At 45.5% G+C, this 7,500-nt stretch overlaps 1 protein-coding gene across 4 annotated transcripts in view; it reads right to left on the bottom strand.

Annotated features, from left to right (window-relative positions):
* Positions 1–7,500, bottom strand: part of nlgn2a (neuroligin 2a) — a 79,114-nt gene that overhangs the window by 28,364 nt on the left and 43,250 nt on the right. The window lies entirely within an intron of this gene.

Here is a 7,500-nt window from a genome sequence, read left to right as displayed (position 1 = left end):
CCCGCACCCCTCACCTTGGCTCGCGCCTCGGCTCTCTCACAAATGCAAAAATCAGTGGCTCCGGCGCTGAGCTGCAAGGACGGTTACATCAACATCTTTCTGGGTCAATTCCCCAGTGGTCCATTTCCAGGAAACATATTCTCTCTCGGATGCTTGTTGTTGTGCGCTGGCAGGGCTGCGGCAACGGGAAAAATGACCCAAAAGTATTTTTTCGCGAGCAGCAACATGTCGTAATTGTCGTTTAGAAATCGTCTGGATGCCATATTGGCTTGTAATGAGGAGAAAAGTCAGCTGTTGTTGCCATAGTGACCTGACATCACCACCTTTAGTTCACGTCAGTGCTCCAGTCGTGCCTTTTCTTTGCATTGGGCTTTACACTGGCCCCGTGCTGAGGTATCAACTCTACACAAGGCCCTTTGACTCACACGACACAGTGACATATCGTTCTCTGGAAACAATGCATCCCAAGTACCTGTTTGCAAATCAATAGGATCGATCCCTTTCGTTGACGGACGGCTCCCCTGCAGCTGCATTCGAGCTCCTCTGGCCAAGCACGTATGCAGCAATTGCTGCACATTTACACTGCACTGTAGTCATTGTGGAATCCTGAGTGGAAGCAAAACTATACAACTGAAGTAATGTGGTTGAACGTGTCGTAAGTGCCAACGAGGCTGTGTTTAGAAATTGCCAATGGCATTCTTACTAATGTTGAATAGGAGTCAGCACACATTTGCCTTGATTTCAATTGCCCCTAATAAAGTTCAGCTGTTCCAGGAGTTGCTGAAAATTCCTGCAATTGCTTCCTATGTTGTACTTTATATTGATTGCCAAAGAAAGAGGCAATTGATAGGATGGCAGGATCTGTGGTGACTCCAATTTAACACGATTCAGAATTAGATTGGCGCAATCTGAATACAGCTGCATCTCCATTCATGAGGATGTGTACACTTTTGCAACCATATCTCAATTGTGTAATTTTACTTCCCCTCTCGAAAATATCTTTTGTTCTCAATTGAGTTGCGCGGGTTAAAAGCTGTATTAACGGAGGGAATGTTTTGAAATTATTTGTCTGTCTTGTTTTTTGATCGCACAGAAACTTGGCAGTCCAAGAGAATCGTCCTGGGAGTCTACAGATGAAAGCGGTCCAAAATGAGCACAGTAAATACGGCGCAACGAGGGTGAACACGCCATCCCCGCTCGGAAAACTTGAACAAGAGGGGCAGAGATGGTGCAAGTCAGCAGAAGGCTGGCACCCCGAGGAGCCAGATGCTCTCAAGCAGAACGGTAGACAATGGCACCATTAGGCCTGCACTTGTGTTCGGCTCACCACCCGCCGACGAGCCCCGGGACGCCACCTTCTGCTCCCCTCGCCATACAGCTGCTTGACTGATGACTGATGAGCAGAGTCTTGAAATGCAACCACATAGCTTCGCCATTCAATCTGCTAGCTTAACGCACACGGCCATTAGCATCGACGTGGCAGCGCTTTAACCCTTTAAGCAACGGATTGAAGTCAGTGTGTGCAGCAACACCAGACAGAAAAACAAAACAAAACTGACAGTCATATGTTCTTTATCCTCTGCATAGAACAACGCAATATTGGTGCTGTACGGATGAGCTAAGAGAGGAGCTGGGACATGCCAATTAATTTTTATCAATCCCACTAAGTTCCAGGTAAGGAACACCCCACTCCAATATGGCTGGCTACCTCATCCGGCCAAGATCTCTCTTGTGAATTTGGCCATTCAGCTCCATGTTAAGGAACAGCAAGTTGTGAAAAAAAGGACAGAAATAATGAACAGTTGGATATTTAAAATGTAAAGGTCAGGTGTAAAGTAAACTTGGCCAACTATCTTCTGAGTAATACTTAGGGCCGAAACTATTTCAGTGTCGTTGATGGTGTAGTGGTACACTCGCCTGACTTGTGTGTGGGCAGCATGGGACCGATTTCCACTCGTGACGATGTGGGCGTAAATGGTTGTTTGTCTCTATATGTGCCCTGCAACTGACTGGCGACCAGTCCCCAGTGTTGTCTGCTTTCCGCCCGAAGTCAGCTGGGATGGGGTCCGGCAACTCCCCGCGACCCTCTTCAGCAGGAGTGTCAAACTCATTTTTGTCCTGGGCCACATTTTAATTACCGTTTCCCTTGGAGGGCCGTTGTGACTGAAAGCATATAAAAAAGTCAATAATAATGGTTCATTCCACTATTGTTTAAGTTACTGTAATGAGGGGTTTGGTAACAAGAAAATACTTACAATATGTCTCTTATTTATTACATACGAGACTTTTAAATTTTGGCAGAGATTTTCGCAAGCATTATGGAAGTTGACATGTTTGATTTACTTTCGCGGGCCACACAAAATGATGTGGTGGGCCAGATCTGGCCCCCGGGGCCTTGGGTTTGACACCTGTGCTTTTCAGGATGAGCGGCGTTGAAAATGGATGGATAAAACTATTTCTTGCATACTCGTTATCACGCAACCCACCCGGGTTCACAGTTAGACCCATAGCAACGTGCTTCACAACCAAAATGCTTTTGTTCGGCATTCTCCGGCGAGTGACGTCGTTTACAGAATGCCGAGTCGCCAGTCAGCCATTGTATTGCATTGTTAATTGTCCCGTTCATTGCTCTTTGGCATTGTTATCGGGTTATTCGGCGCTGTGTGGCGATGCACTGTTCACATTCCGGCAAAGAGTTGTTTGAGCAGCCAAAAAAAAGAATCGGAAATTGTCCCGTTCATTGCTCTTTGGCATTGTTATCGAGTTATTCGGCGCTGTGGCAATGCACTGTTCACATTCAGGCAAAGAATTGTAGGAGCAGCCAAAAAACAAGAATCGGGCATGTAAAACGACCAGAAAATTGGAATGATACACTTTCATTCTCACGAAGCGGATGAATTTCACGCCGGTGCCGATGAGCATTCTTCTTACAAGCCCTTCGAAGACCTCTGTTTTCTCAACCGGATTTGCAAAAAAAGCTAGGTGTGCTGATTATTGAATGACTCTGGCTGTTGTTTATGAACGCATTCGGTTCCAAGTATTATACGTGGATGTCATCCTGTACGAAAATATTCAAACTATGTGAGTGCATGGATGGAATCATCTGTCATGGTTTACAACTGACAATGCTGGAGATATAAGGTGCGCAGTGGCCAACAGAACTATGTTAGCAATGACAATGTAGGACACCAATACACTATAATGTGTGCTCTCGGTGCTAGCGGGAATATATCGACCAAGTGGGTCATCCCATGGTGCGCAATTTACAGCACGGCACAGCATCGAAATGCAAACAATAACGCGAGGATAATACCCGCAGCCTATATATCTTACCGTTCTTCCAATCCCAGTGGATCTCGTTTCCACTCCATGTCCGGCCATTCAGGCACATTATCCGCATCCTGAGCATCTGGCTCGTATATGTATGTTCCAACATACATCTTGCCAACAACCTCCTCTTCCTGCAACCCTTCGAAAACCTGGATCGCTTCGGATAAGTTCGAAACGTTGCTTTCCGAATCATTTTTTTAACTGGCCTTGTACACTTTCCATGGTGAGCCTCGCTGTTGTTGTCTTAAAGTGACGTCACACTTTCTGGGTTTGACGCTCGTCAGTATCTCACTTTGGGAAAATGATTACTTGATCGAATATATGAAATAGAAACTATTTTTTCACGCTTTATTGAATGTATTTTGTTTAATTACTTCCGATGTAAACATATTTCGTTTGGGATTTTCTAAAATGACTTCACAGTTGACCTTTTAAGATCCAATTAAGACTCAACTCTAAAAGTTACAGTGCATTTTGGGGTCAGCATATATTTTGGCAAGTAGTGTATGCCCACGTGTGTCAGTGACGGGACGGGTGTCACATGCATGCGGGTTATTGGGAGGCCACAAAGATGGAGGACCGGAGTTGGAGAGAGACGTGCGGTGATGAATGGGCCCTGATGAGATGCACAGTGGCAGAGCTGCCCCACAGGCCGCGACGCTGCCCGAAAGACCAATCGTTAGAGCGCAATGGATCACGGGGCCGACTGATTGCAGCCGAGATGTGTTTGTGCGTGTTTGTCTGCATGTGTGCGCGTGCGCGTGCGCGAGTGTGTGTACGTCAAGGATGTATGCCAGCTAAGGAAAGGTAAAGTGGATGTGACTGTGTTTAATGGGCATCGAAACGGACTTGGCCTTTAAACATCAACCACACGTGCACAATCTAAAAACATATACAGGGATAGTATATGTCTGGCCAAAACGTAAGCGTAGAGTTTGACATAATCGCCTAATATGAAGTACTTGTATCATGATATCCTTTTCAGTCATATTGCCGAGCCCTCTGTATCAACCTATCTATCCATCTATCTATCTATGTCAGCCGAGGTTGCTCTAAGTACCCCTCTGCCCTTCCGACAGGTGGTGTTTCACAGGGTTCTATTTTGGGGCCCCTGCTGTTTTCACTGTGTTTGCTGCCCTCAGTTCCATCCTTTGTATTTTCTTCCATTGCTGTGCAGATGACAATCAGATTTATGTCCCGCTGAGCCAAAAGGATGCCTTAAGAGCACTTATGTCCTGTCGCGAGGAAAACAAAGCTTGGATGTCAGAGAATTTCTTCAATTTCAACGCAAAGAAAACAGAAGTTATCATGTTTGGTCCCAGTGGCCCATGTACTTCCCATCCTGTTGTCCTGGGTCCCCTAATGTCTTATCAAAAGCCAAAAGTCTCGACCGTGGGTCTTAAAATGGACAGGCAAATTGGTGCTGTTGTGAAAGTCAGCTTCTTTCATTTTAGGCAGCTGGCTAAGGTAAAACTCGACCTTTCTCAGCAGCACTTAAAAATGATAATCCATGCCTTTGTTACACCTTGGCTAGATTACCGCAATGCATTTAATTTTGGAGTCAGCCAGTCCTCCCTCAAGCATCTCCAGTTGGTCCAAAATGCTGCTGCTCACCTCCTAACTGGAGCTCGTAAGAGGGAGCACATCACCCCGATTCTGGCTTCCCTTCACTGGGCCCAAGTACATTTTATAGTTCATTTTAAGATTCATTTATTTGTATTAAAATTTGTTCATGGTCTCATCCAACCTTACGTGTCAGCAGACGTTACTGGAGGAACCGAGATACCGTTTTCAAAAAGTTGAAATGGCCTCGCCCCCTCTTATCTTCCTGAGCTCCTTCCCCGCTTCGCATGTGTTAGTATCATTAATTGGTGTTTTTAATGTACTGTTTTCACTTTCTTTTGTAAGTGGATTATTGTTATGTATATATAGTTTTGTATAGATTTCTATAACTAACGACATATAACATACCCAAACAAAAATGCTCCATTTTGATAAATTCATTAATTTGCTAATCAGAGAGAAACGCTGCTTTTGCTGCTGCTGTATTCGGCACAAGAAGTGCAAGTGAAGCAAAACATACATTTATTTAAAAAAAAAAAAAAAGCGGATGTGGCGAGGCGGAGCGGCAGGGAAGAACAGCAACCCGTTCTGATCAGGATAAATAACACCTTGAAGAACACAAGTGCTCTCGCACCTTGGCATTCAAGTGTTTGCGCCTCTTCCTCGCTGGCCTCCCATCACGCGGGATCCATATCAGGTTGTTTACGGAGCCTCCGGCAGGAGCAGAGGCTTGAACTGCCTTGTCCCCCTCCCCGCTGTCTTTGCTCATTTAGGCCAAACAAACTGGCAGCGAGGCTTGCTTTGCTACTTTTACGAACTAAATTCTATTTCTTCCTTGAAATTGTATTCATATAACCCACAAGAGGCCATTTTTCTTCAACAGGATGCGTTTCCCTTAGCTGCACTGCTTCCATAAAATATATATGCAAGATGCCCCCCCCCCGCCCCCCAATCAGATTTCAGCCTCTCTTTGTTGCCATGGCAATCAAACCTGCCCAGGGCCTTTTTTTCGAATCCTGTACCTTTCAATTTAAACTCTTCGCAATGGGACCGTTTCTGAAAATTGATCCGTTTTCAAATTCGTCCTTATAGGGCCTGATTACATCATCATTGGTTGCTCTCTGGTCAGGGTGATTATTTGATTCAACTGGTTTGGTCATGTTCGTTGATAAAGATCAGGGATCCACACTATTTTTTATAGGGGGACACAGCGCCCCCTATCTGAATATTTGAGAGTCACAAGTAGAAAATTGACCCTAAATTACTGATGAATGCTTTGACAATAAATGCAGGAACTATCCCGTTTATTTACATTGGCACCGTTTGTTGTTTTTCACTCCAACCTAATTGGTGCCCTCCACCCTAACTCCATCTCTGCTTCACTGTCGACAATTTATCTTATTTTATTCCCGGCGCGCTCACTCCTTACGGAATTCCACAAATTGAGTGGACGGGCAGGTCGATCCAAGCTTTCGGGTGACACAGAACCAATCCCCCCCACCCCCCGGTCTCGTCGCCAGCACCGCATGAGACAAAGACGGCACAAACGCAGGCGTTCTGGCTTGCTTTCCCTCCTTTAACCTCTTTTTCCTTGCATGTCGCCTTCTTTGAGCCTTAAGCCTCTTGGACTCACGTTGACCCCCCCCCCCCCACCACCCAGTCGCCGCTCCTCTCCCGAGTCTTTCACGTCGGCCCGCTTGCTTTTGTTAACGCACAAAACATTTCATCCATGGATTGTGACTTTCTAAGTATGCGCGACAGTCCCATTTTCAGCCGGAACGGAAAATATTCTCAAACGCACGGAAAGGAGAATCTTGGCTCGTCGCTTCGCGGTCAATAATGGGGGATGAAAATGCTATTTAATTATTTAAAATATTCATTTCGATTTAGGAAGAGGTTCCCATCAGGATTTTGTGGAAAATGACACAAATGAAAGTATATGTTATCTTATTATGATCATTTTATGTTTGAGCGTACGTAAAGATGACCTAAATTACATTCTATTGTTTAATAATTACTTCAACATGTTTTTATGTTGATAGCTTCTGATTGGCTGAAGAAAAGGAAAGCAGGAAGTGATTCCATTGCCGAGAAGTGTGTGTGTTTTCGATCGTGCTGCGCTGCAGGCACTTTGAAATAACACTGCGTTCAAATGGAGTCCATCTCTCATTTTCTCGTTTTTTAAAGTCGAGCCATCCATTCATAAACAACGAACCCCTCAACGTACACAAATATTTACCATTACTTCTCATGCGACAATTCCCATACCGTTTTTTTTTTTTTTTTTTTTTTTTTATCGCTTTCTGTCATGAAAAACACGAGTCCAACTTTACTGAAGTGCCAAGTGAGGACTTGAAACAGTAAAAAGTACATTGAAACAAAACGGCACTATGGATTCGACATTGGCAAGATGGAGGCAGCGGGGCGAGGATGAAACCACCGGCAGGTTTGGGCAGAAATGAGGTCGGACAACGTGAACACGTTCCCTTTCCTCGTTCGCTTCCGTCCACACGAGGACGACGCAATGAAGCGTGACACCGTCCTTGGGCAACCTCCCCCCCCCCCCCCCCCCCCCCCCCCCCCCGCGCCGCCCCCCCCACCCCCCCC

The sequence above is a fragment of the Hippocampus comes genome, unplaced genomic scaffold (genome assembly GCF_001891065.2).
Source record: "Hippocampus comes isolate QL1 unplaced genomic scaffold, H_comes_QL1_v1.1 scaffold382, whole genome shotgun sequence".
Lineage (NCBI taxonomy): Eukaryota > Metazoa > Chordata > Actinopteri > Syngnathiformes > Syngnathidae > Hippocampus > Hippocampus comes.
This window is presented reverse-complemented; position numbering and strand designations above follow the sequence as displayed.